Below are 23,554 nucleotides of genomic sequence, written 5' to 3'. Positions count from 1 at the left end.
CACAGCCAGCTGTAAGTAGCGGGTGCCTAACATCCCTAGCATAAAATGGTGATGCACTGAGCAGTGACCACCACCACCGCAACACCAGTGCCTACAGGGGGAACGACCCACTGGCAGAGCAGCCCTAATTCCGCCCAATTGGACCCTGGGCCGCACCATCTCACAGACACGGCACCAATAAGACTATAAGATTGTAAGCTCTGCTAGGACAGTGAGTGCTATGAATCAGCTATTTCTCTGCAGGTCTGAAGTGTACGAGAGAAGTAGAATGATTTCAGAAGCCTTCCGTGCATGCAGGGTAGGCCTGAAGATTTCTATGTGGAATTATTGCAACATATGGTGATAATGAGCATATTTTGCATTCATTTACTGCCAATTTTAGTAAAAAAAAAAAAAAAAAAAACAAAGCTGTAAAACTGGAGAACAAGTAAATCCAATATGCTAATAAATCCATCAACAATTACAAATGTATTTTTAGCTTCTTCCCGGCTTGGCAAAAAAGGGATAAGACTTTTCTGGAGTCCTCATCATCTGAGGAACTATTAAGTATCTTGCCTAACAGCAAATATTATTATAATTATATTTATTATTAACAATAAATAATACAATAATAATTATTACTACTAATTATTATTATTATGATTATTATCAATACTATAAAATAAAAAATCTGTATCAATAAAATTAGTGATCTTGAAGATTTTCTTCTACAGTGAGACCAGCACTTAAAATTGTACAAAAAGAAAAAGTCTTGGTGGGTAGTCTTGTCAAAGAAGATTGACAGTAAGCATAATACATGCAAAACCGAAAACTGCTTACAAGAAATCTGGTCTGGGTAAGGGGGTGTGGTCTTCTCGACGGGTTTCCCTGTTCTTGCCTTTACTACTACTACTACAAAACAGAATAGGATGTAGGTGTTCTCACAAACATCTGATGGCTGTGAGCCAGATGTGACCGCTCTCTCTCCCGATCCTACATACACATGCATGCTCAGATCAGTCGAGTGTGAATAGGGTGAGGGGGAGTGAGCTGCTACCAGACTCCTCTGATGGATGCGTATCTTTTTAGAGAGCAAAAGAATGTTAAACGTCCCATGGGAGGCCTCCTACTGTTAAACTCTAACAGCAGGAGGGTGTTGTCTCTATCATAGTGTTTCCTAACCAGCGTGCTTCCAGCTGTTGTAAAAATACAACTCCCAGCATGCCCAGACAGCCGAAGGCTGTCTGGCCATGCTGGGAGTTGTAGTTTTGCAACAGACAGAACTCTGCTTATTTCTACTTTTTAATAGACAAGGAGCAAGTTGTTATCCATATATTGTGCCAAGGGTGGTAGAGTTGTTTTCAGCCACTTATTTTCGGTCATCCGGCAGTGCTGCCTGTTACGGTACCCCATGCATATGATGTCGGTCTGTTGTGTTGTGCACAGGATAAAGCTGTATCTGGAGGCTACATCTGTGCTGGCATCTGATCCACTTCTATAAATGCAAATGCAGGGCAAACAAAATAAGTCTTCACTAAAATGCTATTTATATGGACCTTTTAATGCATTTTTTTTATGTGTATTGAAATACACATCTCAGTGAAAGTTAACAGATCACCTTTAAAGGGGTACTCCGGTGAAAACCTTATTTTAAATCAACTGGTGGCAGAAAGTTAAACATATTTGTAAATTACTTCTATTAAAAAAATCTTAATCCCTCCTGTACTTATTAGCTGCTGAATACTACAGAGGAAATTCTTTTCTTTTTAGAATGCTCTGTGATGACATCACGAGCACAGTTCTCTCTGCTGACGTTATTAGAATAATAACAATAACACTTTATTTATTGTTGTCCTTAGTGGGATTTGATCCCAAGTCCCCAGCACTGCAAGGCAGCAGTGCTAACCACTGAGCCACCATGCTGCCCTTAGCATACATCTGCTATGCATGGTTGCTAAAATGGACAGAGATGTCAGCAGAGAGCACTGTGCTCGTGATGTCATCAGTGTTCCAAAAAGAAAGGAATTTCCTCTGTAGCATTCAGCAGCTAATAAGTACTGGAAGGATTAAGATTTTTTAATAGAAGTAATTTACAAATTTAGAGGGTAAAATGTATCAAAAAATGTGTAGCTCACTTAGGATATGGGGAAGAAGAGGGGGGTGCTCGAGGTCAAAGGTGATGCCTTCACCCAATAGGCCTAAGAAATATATGGAAAAGAGGGATGTATATATAATATATATACAAAAAAACAGTCCTCAAGAGCACTAAGGGTGTAGAATTAAAGGATAAGAAAAGGAAAAGAGAAGTTTAGGATCCAGTAAAAGTATATTTATTATAATATATGTAATAAAATATATGGATGACCGATCACCTTTCAGGGCCCTTGCAAAGGCGAAAGGTATATAATAGTACAAATGATATTAGGTAAAATAAATAAATAAATGTAGCACTGATCAAATAAAGATAATAAATATCCACTATAATAAATTGTGAGAGTCTTATTCTGTTGGTATAAATATATAGTTCACAGTTCGTCACAACCAATAATATTGCAGAAGATAGTGTTCCAAAGGTAACCAAATTGTCAGTAATAATAGATTCCAGTGGTGCTGAATGGATCACATTAAAATCTCCAGTAACACTGAGTAAATCACATAAATCGTGCCGCTTGTGACTGTGTTGCGACCCTGGTTAACCACAGCGCAGTTGTGTCAGTAAATCCAGTAATAAAACTTGTAACTTTGTTGCGGTTTCGGAATAGTTATAATACAACTGTATCAGCGGTGTTTGTAGAAGCGATGTTTATAAGGGAACGGTGCACTAGAACGGTCACTCACCCTCCTCGGCAGATCTCGGATGCAGACTTGGTACGGCAGTATCTTAGGGTACCGATGTCTGTCTGTACTTGTGGTGCCTTGCTGAGGTACAACCTGGGTGAGTGGCTCTCCGGTGGGCTCAGAGGTTCCCGGATTGGCACGGAATGGTGTCCGGCCTCGTGGGGTGATGTCCGGGAGCTCCGCCCCCCGGGGCTGTGAAGAGGATTGCAGGAAGCAGGTGCGAATCTGAATGGAGCGCTAGCAGTTCGCGCGTCACAGTGGTCCCAGTAATAGGGGCATCCAGCAGTTGCAAATCAGGAATAGTGGATATAGCCTATTTTTAAGTGATATACACTTAATAAACTAGTGCTTAATAACGGGTCAGACGCGTTTCAAGGCCGCGGGCCTTTTCTGGTCACTGAAGAAAAGGCCTGCGGCCTTGAAAGACGTCTGACCCGTTATTAAGCACTAGTTTATTAAGTGTATATCACTTAAAAATAGACTATATCCACTATTCCTGATTTGCAACTGCTGGATGCCCCTATTACTGGGACCACTGTGACGCGCGAACTGCTAGCGCTCTATTCAGATCCGCACCTGCTTCCTGCAATCCTCTTCACAGCCCCGGGGGGCGGAGCTCCCAGACATCACCCCACGAGGCCGGACACCATTCTGTGCCAATTCAGGAACGTCTGAGCCCACCGGAGAGCCACTCACCCAGGTTGTACCTCAGCAAGGCACCACAAGTACAGACAGACATCGGTACCCTAAGATACTGCCGTACCAAGTCTGCATCCGAGATCTGCCGAGGAGGGTGAGTGACCGTTCTAGTGCACCGTTCCCTTATAAACATCGCTTCTACAAACACCGCTGATACAGTTGTATTATAACTATTACGAAACCGCAACAAAGTTACAAGTTTTATTACTGGATTTACTGATACAACTGCGCTGTGGTTAACCAGGGTCGCAACACAGTCACAAGCGGCACGATTTATGTGATTTACTCAGTGTTACTGGAGATTTTAATGTGATCCATTCAGCACCACTGGAATCTATTATTACTGACCATTTGGTTACCTTTGGAACACTATCTTCTGCAATATTATTGGTTGTGACGAACTGTGAACTATATATTTATACCAACAGAATTTGGTATTTATTTATTTATTTTACCTAATATCATTTGTACTATTATATACCTTTCGCCTTTGCAAGGGCCCTGAAAGGTGATCGGTCATCCATATATTTTATTACATATATTATAATAAATATACTTTTACTGGATCCTAAACTTCTCTTTTCCTTTTCTTATCCTTTAATTCTACACCCTTGGTGCTCCTGAGGACTGTTTTTTTGTATATATATTATATATACATCCCTCTTTTCCATAATTTACAAATATGTTTAACTTTCTGCCACCAGTTGATTTAAAAGAAAAAAGGTTTTCACCGGAGTACCCCTTTAATAGCAATGCTCATCTTTGCAACAATTTCTATCTCCAAGGAATTGGGGAGAAAAAAAAAAAAGGGCATCTTTGCAAATAGTCTTGATGTTTGGTGTATGCAGGACACATGCAAACCTACAGTATGAGTCTTCACGGTTCTACACCACAAACCAACCAAGAGTCTACAGTATGTAATAAAGTGATTCATTTCAAACAGTAACCTTCTAAAGCTGCTCAAAAGTTACCCCTCCCTTAGGGTGGGTTCACACCATGATTATTATATACAGTTTTTGGATACGTTTATTTAACAAAAAAACATATGCAACCGTACAGCAAACCGTGGCCATAGACTTTCCATTCAAAACCGTATGCACTATATGGCATACGGTTGTCTCCGTTTTTTCAAACCACACGGTTTTTTTCTTTTTTAAACCGTGGCCTACCACGGTTTTTGATCCGGGTGAAAAACTGTATTAAACCGTATAAGTTTTTTTTTTAACATGGGAGTCAATGGGAATCACACAGACCTGTATGTGCGTACGGTTGCATCCAGTTTTCACCATACGGTTTTTGACTTTGCACAGTCTTTTTTCTTGGAATTTCAATCAAACAAGTGAAACTTTATTCATAATGGAGTGAAAAGTTCAAAATGTATACGTTTTTTTTTTCTTAAAAAAAGGATGCAACTGGACATCATTTTTAAAACCGTATACAGATAAAACTTTGTACACGCGTTTTGATACAGTTTAGTCAGGTTTTGAGGAATCCGTTTTTTTTTTAAATAAAAAAATCTGATAAAAAACTGTATTGCAAAAACGTGGTGTGAACCCACCCTTATGCCGAATTAGTTATCATGGGTGGCCATATGCTGGGTACGCACCTACCTAAGGCACTATCACCTACCCAGCCTGAGGGGATGCACCTGCTGGCAGTTGCTAAAATTGTAGAATGAGGGCAATTGCTCTGGACAGTTTGGCTAGTAATCGCCACTTGTAAGTGTGTCCTTGGAACACAGATTCAGTTGAAAGCATCGACAAGCTTTGAGTAAAGAGCCTTGTCCCGCCACTCTATGGTTTACTGTGTGTTTTTTTCTCACGTTTGCAAGGAGAGACCAGCCTACTTAAAGGGGTACTTCACTGGCCAGTGTTTGGAAGTAAATGTTCCAAAAGCTGTTTTCATGCTGTGGGGGCCGGCCACGCCTCTTGTGACATCACGGCAACTCCCCCTTAATGCAAGTCTATGGGAGGGGGCGTGACATCCATCACGTCCCCTCCCATAGATGTGCATTGAGGGGGAGTGGCTATGCCATCACAAGGGGCGTGGCCGAGCCCCGCATCACGAAAAACAGCATTCGGAACATTTACTTCAAAACGCTGGCCAGTGAAGTACCCCTTTAAAAGGAGATATCCAGTGGTAAAAAACTTATCGCCTATCCTAAGGATAGGCGATAAGTTTCAGGTCACAGGGGGGACGACCGCTGGGGCCCCCCTGCGATCTCCTGTATGGGGCCCCGACAGCCGCGGGAAGGGGGTGTGTTGACCACCGCACTAAGCGGCGGCTGACACGCCCCCTCAATACGACTCTATGGCAGAGCCGGAGCGCTGCCTTCGGCAATCTCCGGCTCTGCCATAGCGATGTATTGAGAGGTCGTGTCAGCTGCCGCTTTGTGCGGTCGTCAACATGCGCTCTGGCCAGCGAGCCGGGGCCCCCCTACAGGAAATCCCGGGGGGCCCCAGCGGTCGAACCCCCTGCAATCTGAAACTTATCCCCTATCCTTAAGATAAAGGATACGTTTTTCATCACTGGACTACCCCTTTAATGAGCTACTTAGGGCAGAGGACACCTACCATGGTAACATACCTATCTTGATGGACGTATGTCTTTTTTCGACCATACTAACTATGTAAGTATGTAATGAGGGAAACTATGTACCCAATGGGGAAAACTACCAACCTACTAGAGGGACCTGTCTACTGCAATATGAAGGTACTCCGGTGGAAAACTTTTTTTTTTTTTTTTTTTTTTTTTAAATCAACTGGTGCCAGGAAGTTAAACAGATTTGTAAATTACTTCTACTAAAAAAATCTTAATCTTTCCAGTACTTATTAGCTGCTGAATACTACAGAGGAAATTCTTTTCTTTTTGAAACACAGTGCTCTCTGCTGACATCTCTGTCCATTTTAGGAACTGTCCAGAGCAGCAGTTTGCTATGGGGATTTCCTTTTACTCTGTACAGTTCTTAAAATGGACAGAGATGTCAGCAGAGAGCACTGTGCCCGTGAGGTCAGCAGAGAGCTCTGTGTTACAAAAAGAAAAGAATTTCCTCTGTAGTATTCAGCAGCTTATAAGTACTGGAAGGATTAGGATGTTTTAATAGAAGTAATTTACAAATCTGTTTAACTTTCTGGCACGTTGATTTAAAAAAATAAAATAAATTGCCACCGGAGTACCCTTTTAATAGTGACTGCAAGAAAATGCTAAGACTATTAGTTAGTAAAAATTAGCATTTTAAGGAGATCAGTGCTGGCACTCCTCTCAACGTGGGCCCCATAGCTGCTTTATGGTCTGTTCAACTGAAGATCCACTAAAGAGGTTGTGTTTGTACATATTAGGCCCATTTCGCTTCTGACTATAGCCAATGATACATATGTGATCGGACGCTTGTAGTGGTAATGAATAAAAGGTCATCCTGTCTCATTTCTTAAATACACTGGGGCCTGCCGTCCTGGAGAAAGGCTGGAAGAACAATCAATATTGGCAACAGAATGTTCTATGAGTCAAGATATTCAATGTTCTGCACTCCATGCACCCGGCAACTAAGAAACACCGCCCACACCATCCCTATTAATAGTCCTTCAGTCATATGAAGCTAATGTTCATGTTCAGCTGTGTTTTCATTAATGGGAGCCATAAATTATCCTCCGTTCAGCAGACAATATAAATTCAATCCGTTAGAGAGTGAAGGAGTTTGGGTTCTGTACATGAAATAGAAGATTTGTTCTCATGAATGAGCGGCGTATTGGAAGCACCATAATAATAAGTGCAGGGCAGTCCGCTGGTCACATTAACCTGTCTGTACATCGGCTTCGGAAGCCAGGAATCATCTAATGATAGGAAATGAGCAGAAACTGTTCTGGACGGAAGGCTGAGCACTCAGGTCTGCTCCAGTCACTAGTCTATGTTAAGTCATGATGAACAAGGGATTTTTCCATCAACAAATCGTAGCTCAATTGTTACCAGGGATCCAGAAACAAGTAGAAGAACCCAGCGCAGAATGCCATCAGAATACAGCAGTATCATATGTAACAACAGATGGAAGATGATGTAGAAAACAATCGGCACTCACCAGGGCTTCAGTTCTTCATGCTTTATTGTATAAATAGCATACTCACATATAAAGGAAGGGAGACATACAGTGGGGGAAAATCAGGGCGACAAAGCTCCGTTTCGTACAGGGATTGTACTTCCTCCGGCCATTGGCCGGAGGAAGTACAATCCCTGTACGAAACGGAGCTTTGTCGCCCTGATTTCCCCCCACTGTATGTCTCCCTTCCTTTATATGTAGTGGAGAGGAAGAAAAAAACCCTTTCAAAGGGCGCTGCTGTTGTCCTGGTGAGGTGAAGATAAGAAGCCCAAGGCAGAAATATTTTGCAAGGTATAGCTTCTTTATTGGTACAGAATCATAGCAAGCAGGGATACAGACAGGATAACACGTTTCGGGGGACAGCGCCCCCTTCTTCAGATCAGTGCACTATTGCTTCTCTATTGCTTTAAATTACCCCGTATTTAATTATAGGTTTTCTTAACAACAAAAAAACCTTTAAAAGAGGAGCTGAGGTCGGAAAAGAAGGAGTTGCAGTAACCAGTAGATACCTTTGGGGGGGCTGATCACATATCTGTTCACATCATGATTATTGGCCCCTCTGTTGCTGAGTTATAGGGCTTTGTAGTGCCCTCTGACTGATTCAATGAATCTGTCACATGGGCAGACTTTATTTTCATAATGGGCTGTGTTTGTCTGAATTATGTGCAGTGACTGTACCTGAAACATATTTTTTTCTAATCAGTTTTTATTTTCTGATTGCAATTTATTTAATTACATTTTAGTGCATTATTATGGGGGCAATTGGAAATGCTACTGGAGGTCATTCTACAGGGAGGGGTGATGCAGATATCTGCTGTGAATGGTGGTGAATCTGCAGATATCTGCTGTGAATGGTGGTGAATCTGCAGATATCTGCTGTGAATGGTGGTGAATCTGCAGATATCTGCTGTGAATGGTGGTGAATCTGCAGATATCTGCTGTGAATGGTGGTGAATCTGCAAATATCTGCTGTGAATGGTGGTGAATCTGCAGATATCTGCTGTGAATGGTGGTGAATCTGCAGATATCTGCTGTGAATGGTGGTGAATCTGCAGATATCTGCTGTGAATGGTGGTGAATCTGCAGATATCTGCTGTGAATGATGGTGAATCTGCAGATATCTGCTGTGAATGGTGGTGAATCTAGTGTTCTCTTTCTACTGGTTGATGACACAAGCTCCTCAGTGAGAGAGCGGGGGTCCTGTCCCAGGTCATCAGCTACATATCCCATATCCTGTGGAGGTTCTCCTTACCGGAATACTCCTTTAATGGAGAATTTTCAGAGAAAGGTCTTGTTACCAGTGGGATACCTCAGGGATCTGTACTGGGACCCATTTTGTATAATACTTTTATTAGTGATTTTGCAGAAGGTCTCGATGGTAAGATATTGGTCTTTTTGCGATGACAAAGGTTTGTCACAGGGTTGATATTCCTGGAGGGATCCGCCAAATGGAAAATGATTTGGTTAAACTAGAGGAATGGTCAGAACAAAAAATCCTTTATGGATTGTTACCCTGAATGTATTGCTAGCTAGCATGTATATGCACTTTACTCAATATTTTGGGTCCTATTGCGCTTTTATTAAAGGGGTACTCCGTTTGTAACAAACTGTTCCGAACACTGGAGTCAGCGCCGGGAGCTGATGACGTCATAGCCCCACCCTCATGACGTCACAACCCACCCCCTCAATGCAAGTCTATGGGAGGGGGCGAGATGGCTGTCACGCCCCCTCCCATAGACTTGCATTGAAGGGGCGAGATGTGATGTCATGAAGGGGCGGGGCTATGGCATCACAAGCTTCGGGCGCCGGCTCCAGTGTTCGGAACAGTTATTTTATAAATGCTGAGCAGCGGAGTACCCCTTTAACTCTTGCTTACCATTTATACCTTGCTTGTCTGTATTCAGGTGTCCCTTCCCCACACCTACTTTTCAGTATGTGTTCTGGTGCTTCTTTTATGTTGTGATTTTATTTATGATGTTTAATAAAAGGTATATTTTTCTTTATGTCGACTTTTCCTTGTGCACTTTTGTTAAATTAATTTTTTTTGTGTTCTATTTTAGTGTAAGTGCACATTTATTCACATATATTTTATGGCTGTTCCTATTATCTGTGACTATTATGACCTTAAAGGGGTACTCCGCCCCTAGACATCTTATTCCCTATCCAAAGGATCTACCATGCAGCACCCACCTTTAGCGGCTGCCGGAACCGCTGGAGGTCCTCAGGCTGAGTCCATCTCGACCACGAGGACGGAGCATAGTGATGTCACGGCTCCGCCCCCGTGTGATGTCACGCTCCGCCCCCTCAATGCAAGTCTATTGGAGGGGAGTGTCACGGCTTGCATTGAGGGGGCAGAGCGTGATGGCACATGGGGGCGGAGCCGTGACGTCACTATGCTCAGTCCCCGTGATCGCCAGTAATCAGACCCGGAGCAAACACGCTCCAGGGACTGATTCTAACGGGGTGCGGCATGGAAGACCACGGGGGTCCCCAGCGGCATGACCCCTGCGATCAGGCATCTTATCCCCTATCCATTGGATAGGGGATAAGATGTCTTAGCGCCGGAGTACCCCTTTAAGATGTATAGCTTGGAAGAAAAAAAAAAAACAGAGGGGATATGTCAAAGTAATATGAGGAAGTATTACATCACCGAGAGTGTAGTGGATACGTGGAATAGCCTTCCTGCAGAAGTGGTCGCTGCAATCAGAGTGAAGGAGTTTAAGCATGAATGGGATAGGGATAAGGCTATCCTCCATATAAGATAGGGACATGGACTATTCATAGTATTCAGAATATTGGGCAGACTAAATTGGCCGAATGATTCTTATCTGCCGACACATTCTATGTTCCTAGTTTTACGACTAGTGGTCACAATGGAAAAGGCAAGATTACATGATTAGTATTATAGTATTATGATTATAGTAAAATATAGATTAAAACATTTTAAAATATAAAAAAAAAAATCTTAAAAAATAGGTGTAACACAAAAACCTGATTTAAACAATAGTTTATTTTCTGATGACTTATTCCTTTTAATTGATGCACAAAATTTTAGCTTGAACGAGTGTCAATGTACTCCACATATAGACCAGATGCAGGAAGGTAAAAGCGTTTACGTCGAGGGAAATATTTTAAAAAATAGTGTGTTCTATAAATGAAATTTGTATTATTATTGTATATTAATGTGAGAAACAATGGAGCTTGTCAATCTGAATTTTTAGTTATTAAGACAAACCAACAAAAGGCGCCAGGCATCACACATCCATATCATTAGAGAGGTAGACCGTGCAGTCATCTCTGCAGTGCACCTTTATCTTCTAATATTTCACCTAATATTTCAGTTCAGCCTCATACTGTGACTATGTAAGTTGCTCGCAGCAAAGTCACTGTGAAATGAATTTTAAACTGGGTCCTGAGCACAAACAAGTCTGATCAAAGCCTCACTGAACAGCAGCCTCGACGCTGGAGGTCTGTCATATATATATATATATTATCTGTCATATATATATATATATATATATATATATATATATATATATATGTATATACACACATGCCGCTAGTATGGAGCCTCTTCTATTAACTAATTAATGGAAAACCATAAACCTAGGAATAATTGAATGTATGTGTGTGTATATGTATGTTCCAGCAACACTTAACAGCTGGAGATATTTCCATTAAGATTGATACATATATTATATGTAAAACTAAAAGTCCCATGCGAGTCTAGGATTGCGTAAGGCTGGGTTCACACTACATTTTTTGCCATACTGTTTTCAATCCGTTTTTCTAAAGAAAACCGTATGGCAAAAAAATGTATGGAACAGTATGGGAAAAAGTAAACCGTATGCGTTTTTAAACAGTATACTGTTTTTAAAAGTGCGTACAGTTCCGTCAGTTTTTATAGAAAAAAAACCCATACGTTTTTGAAAATGTCCATTTTTAATGGGAGGGGTCTTGGGTGGGGACTTTAGGATTCAAATGCGCATGTGCAAAGTAAAAACGTATACGTTTTTCCCGTATGGAACCGTATACATGAGCATTTCCCATTGACGTCCACGTTAAAAAAAAAAAACGTATGCGGTTGCAGTATGGTTTTTAAACCGGAGACAAAATTGTGGTCAACCACGGTTTTGACTCCGGTTTAAAAACCATACTGCAACCGCATACGTTTTTTTTTTTTTTAACATGGACGTCAATGGGAAACGCACATGTATACGGTTCCATACGGGAAAAACCTGGAAACCTGGTAATTGGTTCTCAAGCCACCAAAATGTCATCCAAAAATAGGAAAAAGTGAGAATTAAAGAAAAATAAGTAGATACTACAGATAAAGTAAGTCCTTACATATAAAAGTAAGAAAGAGCTCCTGGAAGCTGTAAATGTCAGTGTTTCCCAACCAGGGTGCCTCCAGCTGTTGCAAAACTACAACTCCCATCATGCCCGGACAGCCGTTGGCTGTCCGGGCATGCTGGGAGTTGTAGTTTTGCAACAGCTGGATGCACCCTGGTTGGGAAACAATGGTTTATGTAGAGGACAGGAGCTTCTTCAGGGTCCTATACAGTACACACAGTGTCCCAAATGGAGCCGCCCTTACTTGGTGTCCAAAGGAGCAGGTAACCCTGGCACAGGTAAGGAGTAGTGCAGAACTTATAGTTCCTCCCTGTACTGTAGGGGGCGCTACCAGACAGCCAGTCAGTGCTTGTACTTCAGTGATAGAGGTAATTTACCAGTAAAATGCCCATTCTGATTGGTCAGTTCCTCTAGTTGTGACACGTTTCACAGATCTGGACTTAGCATTGTATGTTGAGTCTGGTTTCAAGTTACAATGGTCCAGAAAAGACCATTGTATGTTGAAACTATTGTATGTTGAGGCCATTGTAAGTTGAGGGATCACTGTATAGCAGTCAAGTCATTTTAAGGGGTCCTTCAATTAAAGAAAAAAAAATAAACACATTTCCATTTATACTATTAGTGTATTCTAAATTAATAGAGGGGGCCTTTGTTCAGGATCCTAATCTCTTGGCTGGAGAGGAGACAAGTTACAAAATGTATCTTACTGTGGAGGATATGTCCCTTTCCCGTATTACCCAACAACTCATTGGTCTGAATGGGCACTGTGTAATGCTTCATTTCCCCTGCGGAGGAGCTGCAGGGACACAGATAAGTTACTGGCACATTCTCTCACAGCTTATTGTCACAGGACCCTTCTTACAAGTAGGAGTTGTCCAAAGTGGGGGAACACCCCTGAGCAACTGGGGAACCAGAACCTACTCTTACCTACCATAACAGTGATGGACACCGATGACGTTTCGAGCAGCTGCCTCCAGATAAAGAAACCAAAGTTGAAAGCTCGCCATGTAACATTTGTTTTTTGGTTTTCTTGTTATCTGCAAGTATCATGCGCTACCAGCAGGTAACGATGCAGGGTACTCTCCACAAAAATGTACTGGATATTATTTTTATTTAGGTTTCATCTTAAAATCTAAACAAGGAAAACAAAAATGGTGACAAGTGCAGTAAAAAACCTAACGCCAACCCCTCACACCGGAAACAAAATCAACCATGGAGGAGGGGAAATGAACTACCAATGGGTGTTGGCTGAAAGCCTGGAAATATCAAAAAAAGTAATCTGAACACACTCCTATGGTGAAACAATGATGTATACACAAAATAACATCTGTTGGGGAGCGATCTATATTAATATATATAAGGTATACAGTGATCCCTCAACTTACAATGGCCTCAACGTACAATAGTTTCAACATACAATGGTCTTTTCTGGACCATTGTAACTTGAAACCAGACTCAACATACAATGTACAGACAGTCCAGATCTGTGAAACGTGTGACTGGCCGGAAGAACCGACCAATCAGAATAGACATTTACACCTGTACTACTGAAGTGTATGCACTGACTGGTGTCTGTTAGCGCCCCCTACAGTACAGAGAGGTATTACAAGTTCTGCACTCTTTACCTGTACCAGGGTTAGTTGCTCCTTTGGAAAACAAGGAAAGGGCGGCTACATTTTGCGTGTACTGTACAGAACCCTGAAGAAGCTCCTGTCCTCTATATAGACCAGTCTTTCCCAACCAGGGTGCCTCCAGCTGTTGCAAAACTACAACTCCCAGCATGCCTGGACAGCCTTTGGCTGTCCAGGCATGCTGGGAATTGTAGTTTTGCAACAGCTGGAGGCACCCTGGATGGGAAGCACTGACATACACAGTGATTTAAAGCTTCCAGTAGCTCTTTCTTTCTTTTATATGTAAGGATTTGCTTTATCTATATTAGTTATCTACTTTTTTTTTGTTAATCCTCACTTTTTTCCCTATTTTTGGATGACATTTTGGAGCTTTAGAACCAATTACCAGGTTTCCATAGAGTTCCGGTCTCAACATACAATGGTTTCAACATACAATGGTCGTCCTGGAACCGATAAATATTGTAACTTGAGGGACGACTGCAAATATACAATATTCACTCAAATAAATGATAGGTCGCTTCCATAATTCATGCCTGCCTTATAGCGGGTGTTGAGACAAAATACAAAATGCATCTCTCAAAAAGAGAGGGCAAGAGACCAATCCCCTCCTCTTCGTGGGGGATGGACATGTTCAATCCCAACTACTTCAATGTTAGAGGTATCACTATTGTGCACCTCCTTAATGTGTCTTGTCAAGCCGGAAACAGAGCGAGAAGACACAAACGTCTGAATAATGCAAGTGCTCGTAGATCCGTCTTTTCAACTTACGGGTAGTACACCCGATGTATTGGATATCACCTGTTTTGCAGGTTGCAACATATTTTACATGAGTAGTATCAAAGTTAATAAAAGATTTAATGAAAAACCTTTTATGGTTAACAGAAGATTTGAATGTGTTAGTTTTTACCATCATCGTACATACGTAGCACCTCGATCCCGAGCACATGTATCATCCTATAGCTCGTAGCCACATGTCTTTCATGCATTCTTTCTAGAGAGAGGGAGGAAGGCGCCTCATGTGCGGGATCAGCAGGTCTTGTTAGTGGGGGAAGGGGACGGTAATTCCCAAGCCGCTTACCAGAGTTGGTTGTGCGCCCACACACAACAAGGTAAAGTGTAGAATGAATGTATGTATAGGTCCACTGCAGCCCTCCTGGGTAGAAGTAGAATCAAAACAGGATGACCGTAAATTCAGGAGTTAGTCCGGCGCAGGGAGGAACCATCAGGGAGCCAGATAAAATCTATGGATTTATTAGATGCAACGCGTTTCGCTGCGCATGCGCAGCTTCATCAGGCATCAATGAAGCTGCGCATGCGCAGCGAAACGCGCTGCATCTAATAAATCCATTGATTTTATCTGGCTCCCTGATGGTTCCTCTCTACGCCGGACTAACTCCTGAATTTACGGTCATCCTGTTTTGATTTTGCATTCTTTCTGGAAGTCACTAGGGGGATAGCTTATTTCGATAATAGAATATGGCTCAGCGTTTCCTCCCATGCTCCCTGCAATGAGGCTTATCCCACTCAACAAGACATATGTGGTGAGTTGGAATTTCTTTATTTCTTCTTGTTTATCATGCACTACCACCTAGGCTCCACAGTGTTTCTTTACATTGGGCAGCATTAAAAAAAAATAAAAAAAATAAAAAATAAAACACTTTTATAAGGTCTATAAAAGAAAAGATAAATATAAATAAATAAATAAAAGACCAAAAGATGCTGCCTCGTGTATTACCCATTAAACCTGTGATCCCTGTATAGGATCGAGTCTTTAGAGCTAGGGTCTTACAGATTGGCTGCTCACCTGGAGTCTATCCCCCCCTATCCACTTGGGAAACAACTGATTTTTTTTTAAATTACATATAGACATGATTTTATTATCCCATAAATAAAACAACAAACATGGGATGATGTGTTTCAGGTCCAATCTCTCCCTTCCTCTGATCTGAGGAAGGGGGAGATTGATCCCAAAAACGCTACATCCCACAAAAAAACATGAGATGACATGTTTCAGGGCCAATGTACCTTCCTCTGATCTGATTTATTTTTTTTAATTCATGTGAAAGTCTTATTTTAAAAAATAAAAATAAAACTCTTCTGGTTCGTATCTACTACTTCTTTGGAAACCGGCAGCGCCTGATAAAGCGGGTCCTTTTTCTTTTCATCCTTTTGTCTCTGCATAAAGGGGGCGCATGAAAACATTGCACACCATCACTTGATGTTCTCAAAAGACTACTTCATAAATCACACTACACATTTTACATAGAAGTGTACAATGGCTTAAAGGGGTACTCCGGTGGAAAACTTTTTTTTTTTAATGAACGGCTGCCAGAAAGTTAAACAGATTTGTAAATTACTTCTATTAAAAATTCTTAATCCTTTCAGTACTTTTTAGCAGCTGTTTGCTATAGAGGAACATCTTTATTTTTTTAATTTCTTTTTTTGTGTTGTCCACAGTGCTCTCTGCTGACACCTGATGCCCGTATCAGGAACTGTCTAGAGGAGGAGAAAATCCCCATTGCAAACCTGTGCTACTCTGGACAGTTCCTGACACGGACAGAGGTGTCAGCAGAGAGCACTGTGGACAAGACAAAAAAGAAATTCAAAAAGTAAAGAATTTCCTCTGTAGCATACAGCTGCTAAAAAGTACTAAAAGGATTAAGATTTTTTAATAGAAGTAATTTACAAATCTGTTTAACTTTCTGGCACCAGTTCATTTAAAAAAATTAAATTTCCACCGGAGTACCCCTTTAAAGGAAATGAGCAGCCTTTTTAAAAGAAACTGTCCGATCCCTTTAAGAGCTGAAGCTTAATAATGTATGCAGAATATTCTATGCAGGTATTAGGCATTCATATGTTAATTCGATTATTTGATGTTAGGGAGCGGAGCTGCAGGGTGTTCTAGGTAGAAAAGCTATAATTAGAACAAAACGAATTCCAGAATATCTATCAGGAGCTGCTAGCTTGCTTTGGCAATTTCTGGTCTTAGATTTGTTTTTTTCCCTGAACAGGATACAAATAAGCTGAAAAAGTAGTCAAAATAGGTGATGTAGACAGATATACATGTTAAAGTGATCTGTCAGCTCTGCTGACACTAGGTTTTAGTAAAATTCGCCATGTATTAAAACTAGACATCTGAGATGTAATTTTACTGGATGTAATATCACAGGAGACAAGGTGATAAATGGGTTATCTTGTTCTCAAACACCTATTGCCTCAACTGAATGTAAACCCCCTCACACACACTTACCTAGATCTCTCCTTTGTAAAACTATTAACATCTGACCCCTCCAAACCTCCGTATACTGCAGTTAATGTGTTTTTAAGGGGTCCTCTTGGGGGCTTTATCTTTGTGTAATTACCTGAACCTTTATATGTCTCGAGCTTTCTGTCAAGTACAAACACTGAGCAGTTTTCATTATATTTTCACGTACAGTCATGGCCGTAAATGTTGGCACCCCTGAAATTTTTCAAGAAAATTCTGTATTTCTCACAGAAAAGGATTGCAGTAACACATGTTTTGCTATACACATGTTTATTCCCTTTGAGTGTATTGGAACTAAACCAAAAAAGGAAGGAAAAAAAGCAAATTGGACATAATATCACACCAAACTCCAAAAATGGGCTGGACAAAATTATTGGCACCCTTTCAATATTGTAGAAAAATAAAAGCATGTAATGCTCCTTTAAACTCAACAGGGGCAAGTAATAGGTGTGGGCAATATAAAACTCACACCGAAAAGCAGATAAAAAGGAGAGAAGTTCACTTAGTCTTTGCATTGTGTGTCTGTGTGTGCCACATTAAGCATGGACAACAGAAAGAGGAGAAGAGAACTGTCTGAGGACGTGAGAACCAAATTGTTGAAAAATAAAAACAATCTCAAGGTTACAAGTCCATCTTCAGAGATCTAGATTTGTCTTTGTCCACAGTGCGCAACATTATCAAGAAGTTTGCAAGCCATGGCACTGTAGCTAATCTCCCTGGGCATGGATGGAAGATAAAAAATTATAAAATGTGTCAAGGCAGGATAGTCTGGATGGTGGATAAGCAGTCCCAAACAAGTTCCAAAGATATTCAAGCTGTCCTGCAGGCTCAGGAAACATCAGTGTCAGGGTGAACTATCCGTAGACATTTAAATGAAAAAAAAAAAAAAAACGCTATGGCAGTAGACCCAGGAGGACCCCACTGCTGACACAGAGACATAAAAAAGCAAGACTACATTTTGCCAAAATGAACTTGAGTAATCCAAAATCCTTCTAGGAAAATGTCTTGTAGACAGATGAGACCAAGATAGAGCTTGTTTCCGAAAAAGGAATGAGGCCTACAAATACAAAGATCACAGTCCCTACAGTGAAATATGGTGGAGGTTCAATGATGTTTTGGGGTTGTTTTGCTGCCTCTGGCACTGGGTGCCTTGAATGTGTACAAGGCATCATGAAATCTGAGGATTACCAATGGATTTTGGGTTGCACTGTACAGCCCAGTGTCAGAAAGCTGGGTTTGCATCCGAGATCTTGGGTCTTCCAGCAGGACAATGACCGCAAACATACGTCAAAAAGCACCCAGAAATGGATGGCAACAAAGCGCTGGAGAGTTCTGAAGTGGCCAGCAATGAGTCCAAATCTAAATCCCATTGAACACCTGTGGAGAGATCTTAAAATTGCTGTTGGGAAAAGGCGCCCTTCCAATAAGAGAGATCTTGAGTAGTTTACAAAGGAAGAGTGGTCCAACATTCCGTCTGAGAGGTGTAAGAAGCTTATTGATGGCTATAGGAAGCCACTGAATTCAGTAATTTTTTCGAAAGGGTGTGCAACCAAATATTAAGTTAAGGGTGCCAATCATTAGTGTGGCACACACAGACACACAATGCAAAGACTAAGTGAACTTCTCTCCTTTTTATCTGCTTTTCGGTGAGTTTTATATTGCACACACCTGTTACTTGCCCCACGTGAGTTTAAAGGAGCATCACATGCTTTTATTTTTCTACAATATTGAAAGGGTGCCAATAATTTTGTCCAGCCCATTTTTGGAGTTTGGTGTGACATTATGTCCAATTTTCTTTTTCCTCCCTTTTTTGGTTTAGTTCCAATACACACAAAGGGAATAAACATGTGTATAGCAAAACATGTGTTACTGCAATCCTTTTCTGTGAGAAATACTTCATTTTCTAGAAAAATTTCAGGGGTGCCAACAATTACAGCCATGACAGTATATAACCAATTGCAACACTTTTATAGATGTAACGATTGACTTCCTACTCTGTCTGGATGTTCTTCAGCTGTCCTTAAAGTGATTTTAGCATGTACCTGCCAGACAGTAATGGACATGCTTAGGAAGGATCCGTGCTTGTCTTGGGGTTAAATGGCTATGTTGTAGGATTACCGTATATACTCGAGTATAAGCCGAGTTTTTCAGCACGATTTTTCGTGCTGAAAACACCCCCCTCGGCTTATACTCGAGTGAACTCCCCCACCCGCAGTGGTCTTCAACCTGCGGACCTCCAGAGGTTTCAAAACTACAACTCCCAGCAAGCCCGGGCAGCCATCGGCTGTCCGGGCTTGCTGGGAGTTGTAGTTTTGAAACCTCCGGAGGTCCGCAGGTTGAAGACCACTGCGGCCTTCGACATCATCCAGCCCCCTCTCACCCCCTTTAGTTCTGTACAGTACTCACCTCCGCTCGGCGCTGGAGGACTGTCCGGAGAGGAGGTGGTCGGGTGGGATAGTGGTTCCGGGCTGCTATCTTCACCGGGGAGGCCTCTTCTAAGCGCTTTGGGCCCGGCCCCAGAATAGTCACGTTGCCTTGACAACGACGCAGAGGTACGTTCATTGCCAACGTACTTCTGCGTCATTGTCAAGGCAACGCCTCTATTCCGGGCCGGAAGCGCGGAGAAGAGGCGCCCCCGGTGAAGATAGCAGCCCGGAACCACTATCCCACCGGACCACCTCCTCACCGGACAGTCCTGCAGGACCGGACCAGCGCCGAGCGGAGGCGAGTACTGTACAGAACTAAAGGGGGGTGAGAGGGGGCTGGATGATGTTGAAGGCCGCAGTGGTCTTCAACCTGCGGACCTCCGGAGGTTTCAAAACTACAACTCCCAGCAAGCCCGGACAGCCGATGGCTGCCCGGGCTTGCTGGGAGTTGTAGTTTTGAAACCTCTGGAGGTCCGCAGGTTGAAGACCACTGAGGGCGGGTGATGAGAAGAGGATGATGAAGGGGGGGGGGGGTGGGGATGATGACAAGGGGATGATGAAGGGGGGTGTGTGGGATGATTACAAGGGGATGATGAAGGGGGGTGGGGATGATGACAAGGGGATGATGACAGGTGATGATGATGAGGGTCTGGATGATAACAGGCGGTGATGATGATGAGGATGTTAATGACGGGTCTGGATGATGACAGGGGGGGGGATGATGTATTTCCCACCCTAGGCTTATACTCGAGTCAATAACTTCCTGGGATTTTGGGTTGAAATTAGGGGTCTCGGCTTATACTCGGGTCGGCTTATACTCGAGTATATACGGTACCATAATGTTGTCCCTATCTTTTTGTGAACTGGCTATTTCCTGTTGGAGTTTGTTCTCTCAAACTACAAATCCCATAGTTCCTTGTTTGTGTGAGGTCATTATTGTTTCTCCCATACATCTCCCACCCAGCAGTCGCTCCATCCACTGAAGCAGGACAGGCTCCCTCTGAACACCTGGCTAATGATGTAATGTCTCGGCCGAATTGCAACCTGGGAAAATCCGAGATCACAATAATTGTGTGTGCTGTTAAAAATAAATGTAGGGGCAAAAATCACATAAGAATTGCAAGACCATCATGAAACACAGGTACAGACACTATATTATGAACTACACTAACTTTACAGCCCCTGGAACTTAGTCACATAAAAATAAATCCTGTAATACCCCTTTAAAAGAAGAGAAGGAGCAGAGCAGTGATGTCCGACCGTGCCTGCGCTGTCAATCACTCTAAATGACAACAGACTCAATAGGCATGATCAAAGGCAGGCACAGTGACTACTTCAGGAAGCTGCGTCCCCCCTCCCCCCAAATGACTAGATGAGCATCCATTACATAAGGCTCGGTAGATTTTCAAAGGTTGTTTTCTCCACTTTCACGGATGGGCAGGACGACGTCCAGACGTAGTATAAAAATGTAATCTTCACATTGATAATATGTCGCCGTTGGTTAGGTAGGGTTTAAACTGGTGACAGGTTCCCTTTAATTCCTAGGCTAGGTTAGAGGTGAGGGTGAGACTGAGCTGTATTATAGTGTTATCCCCTTTTAGTTGGGGTGGAAGTCTAGTATAACCCTATTTACATTAAAAAAAAACTTTTCATATAACTTTGTGCTGTTACTCTGTTATTCTGCCTGGAAATGCATGAAGAAATTGAAAAGTAGGCATTACCATTACTCTTCGTGATGGGGTCTGTCCCAACAAAGACGGGGGCAACTTAGATAGACTATATAGGGACACATCCAATGGACTAGAGCAATGTAAGCAACCAGTTGTCAATGTATTCATATATTTCCAGGTGGAATAACAGAGGAGCAGCACAATGTCTAGAAGCTGTTCTAGAATGGTTATTTTGGGTGGAATAAGTACTCACTAAAACGCAGATGTTTGAGGAGCATTGGCTTTATGGGTTAAGGAGATGCCTTGTCTACTAAAATATATTTCCACTATAAACACTAAGCCAGTGATTCTCAACCAGCTGTTGCAAAACTACAACTCCCAGCATGCCCGGACAGCCTTTGGCTGTCCGGGCATGCTGGAAGTTGTAGTTTGCAACAGCTGGAGGCACCCTGGTTGGGAAACACTGGCCTAGACACACAAGTCTTGTACTTCTCTATCCGTGTTCCCCAACCAAAGTGCCCCCAGCTGTTGTAAAACCATTGTAGTTTTAACAGCTGGAGGCACGCTGGTTGGGAAACGCTGCACTATATCACAGTGTGCAGTATTTCAGTGCACTTCATTACACAGTTGGCAAGTTATTATGGGTGCATACACTTCAACCAAAGTGATGTTTTTATGGGAACGCAACATGTTTTTGCAGGAATATTGGTAGACCTGAATTTCAAGCGGTAACAGACAACTAAGCTAAGAAGGCCTGACTAACACAGCCTGACTGTTTCATCAATAGGACAGCCAAGGGGAAAACTCAGCCATCATTGTGCATTCTCCATGGTGATAAGCTGCGTTTAAAAATACCTGCACTTAAGAGATATTTTTATCAATGCTGGTTACATCCAGTGTACTTACCGCGTGTTTACCCTTAAAAGGGGAAAGACGTCAGGTTTACAAAAAAATTAAATAAATGCTTCTGCATGTAAAGCATTTGCTCAATTAACAAATCTCATTTTAGGTCATTTCCTTGTACAGATTTTACCCTTTGAAATGCATAGGCTGAAATCGATGACAAAGATTCTACAGTGCATATAGTAATACACCTATTGGGCACTTAAAGGGGTACTCTGCCCCTAGACATCTTATCCCTTATCCACCGCTGGGGACCCCCGTGATCTCGGCTGCAGCACCCCGCTGTCATCACTGCACAGAGCAAACTACGTAATGACGGGCGATACAACAATGCCCCCTCAATACAAGTCTATGGTCGCCACACCCCCTCCCATAGACTTGTATTGAGGGGGCAGAGCCGTGCTGTCACGATGCTCCGGCCCCTGTATCACCCGTCATTACGCACAGAGCGTGTTTGCTTTGTGCAGTGATGACAGCGGGGTGCCGCAGCGGAGTGCTGCGATCAGACATCTTAAGATGTCTAGGGGTGGAGTATCCCTTTAAGAAAATTGACAGCCAAAGCTAGCACAAACAATACATTTGTATTGCAGGCCATATATCATTTGCGACTGTTTATAAGAGTTTAATAGATTTTCTTCCAGCATCTTTTAAAGCATATATCCTTAAAGTGAGCCTGTCATATCAAAGAAAAAACATAATGCTTCTATATATTACTGACTAGGTCATGTACAGTAAACGCTTTACATGTTTTTTTTAATGTGTCTAGCTTTTGCAATTGGCCCACAAATCCCTCTGTTCTGCTGCTCATTGTTTCTGACATCCGCTGCTCAGGAAGGGGCGTGTCCGAGGCAAGCACCGAGTCCGTCCTCACTCACCATGCATTCACTTCCTCCCTGAGTCTGCTGTGCTGTGTCTCTTCATCCAATTACTGCAGGCTGAACTGTAACCCCTCTCCTCTCTGTTTTCAAACAGGAGTCCAATAGGACAGGAGTGAGCACAGAGGAGAGCTACTCCCATCCTTACTTGCTGTGTTTCAGAAATTGATACAAGACAAAAGACAGCACTCGCCATGTAGCAGGAATTCTTTAATCTTCAGTTGCGATGCCTAAAACACAGGTCACAGAGTGACACTGACAGCGGGGAGCGTACGGAACAACCGTTTCGTGCGTGATGATGCACTTCCTCTAGTCAATGCTCTGGAGTGTTAGCTACAGAAACTGTCGTTCCGTACGCTCCCCGCTGTCTGTGTCACTCTCTGACAAGTGTGTTATGCATTGCAACTAAAGATTAAAGAATTCCTGCTACATGGTGAGTGCCGTCTTCTGTCTTGTATGAATATCTGTCTGCCCTTCATTTTCTGGGACTGAGCACCAACCCTTGCAGGACAGTTGCGCTATCAGCGCGGTATCCCTCACACATCACAGAGCGTGGCTACAGTGCAGTTTCAGCAGTGCCAGTGAACTAGTTTGTTTGGACTGTGCTTCAGCTGGGATAAGGATTATGTTCTGGATGGTATGGGGACCCCTAGTGTTTTTATTTTTTACTTTTATAAGGCATGACTTCTATAAAAAGATGATATTTTTTATGATGTATATTAAAAAAGGGTAATGTTTTGCGCCAATATGTACAACATATATAAAGTTTTTAATCCTAAGAGTGCATAATGTTTCAAGGGCAGACCTCTTTAGGCATGTGCAGGG

General features: G+C 42.3%; 1 protein-coding gene and 1 long non-coding RNA gene across 2 annotated transcripts in view; one reads left to right on the top strand and one right to left on the bottom strand.

Moving 5' to 3' along the window:
• The window catches only part of STX18 (syntaxin 18), a 211,789-nt gene that overhangs the window by 20,612 nt on the left and 167,623 nt on the right, over window positions 1-23,554 (bottom strand). The window lies entirely within an intron of this gene.
• The window catches only part of LOC130354412 (uncharacterized), a 97,010-nt gene that overhangs the window by 2,623 nt on the left and 70,833 nt on the right, over window positions 1-23,554 (top strand). The window lies entirely within an intron of this gene.

The sequence above is a fragment of the Hyla sarda genome, chromosome 1 (genome assembly GCF_029499605.1).
Source record: "Hyla sarda isolate aHylSar1 chromosome 1, aHylSar1.hap1, whole genome shotgun sequence".
Taxonomy (NCBI): Eukaryota; Metazoa; Chordata; class Amphibia; order Anura; family Hylidae; genus Hyla; species Hyla sarda.
The sequence above is the reverse complement of the archived record's forward strand: the minus strand, read 5'-3'. Positions and strand labels throughout refer to the sequence as shown.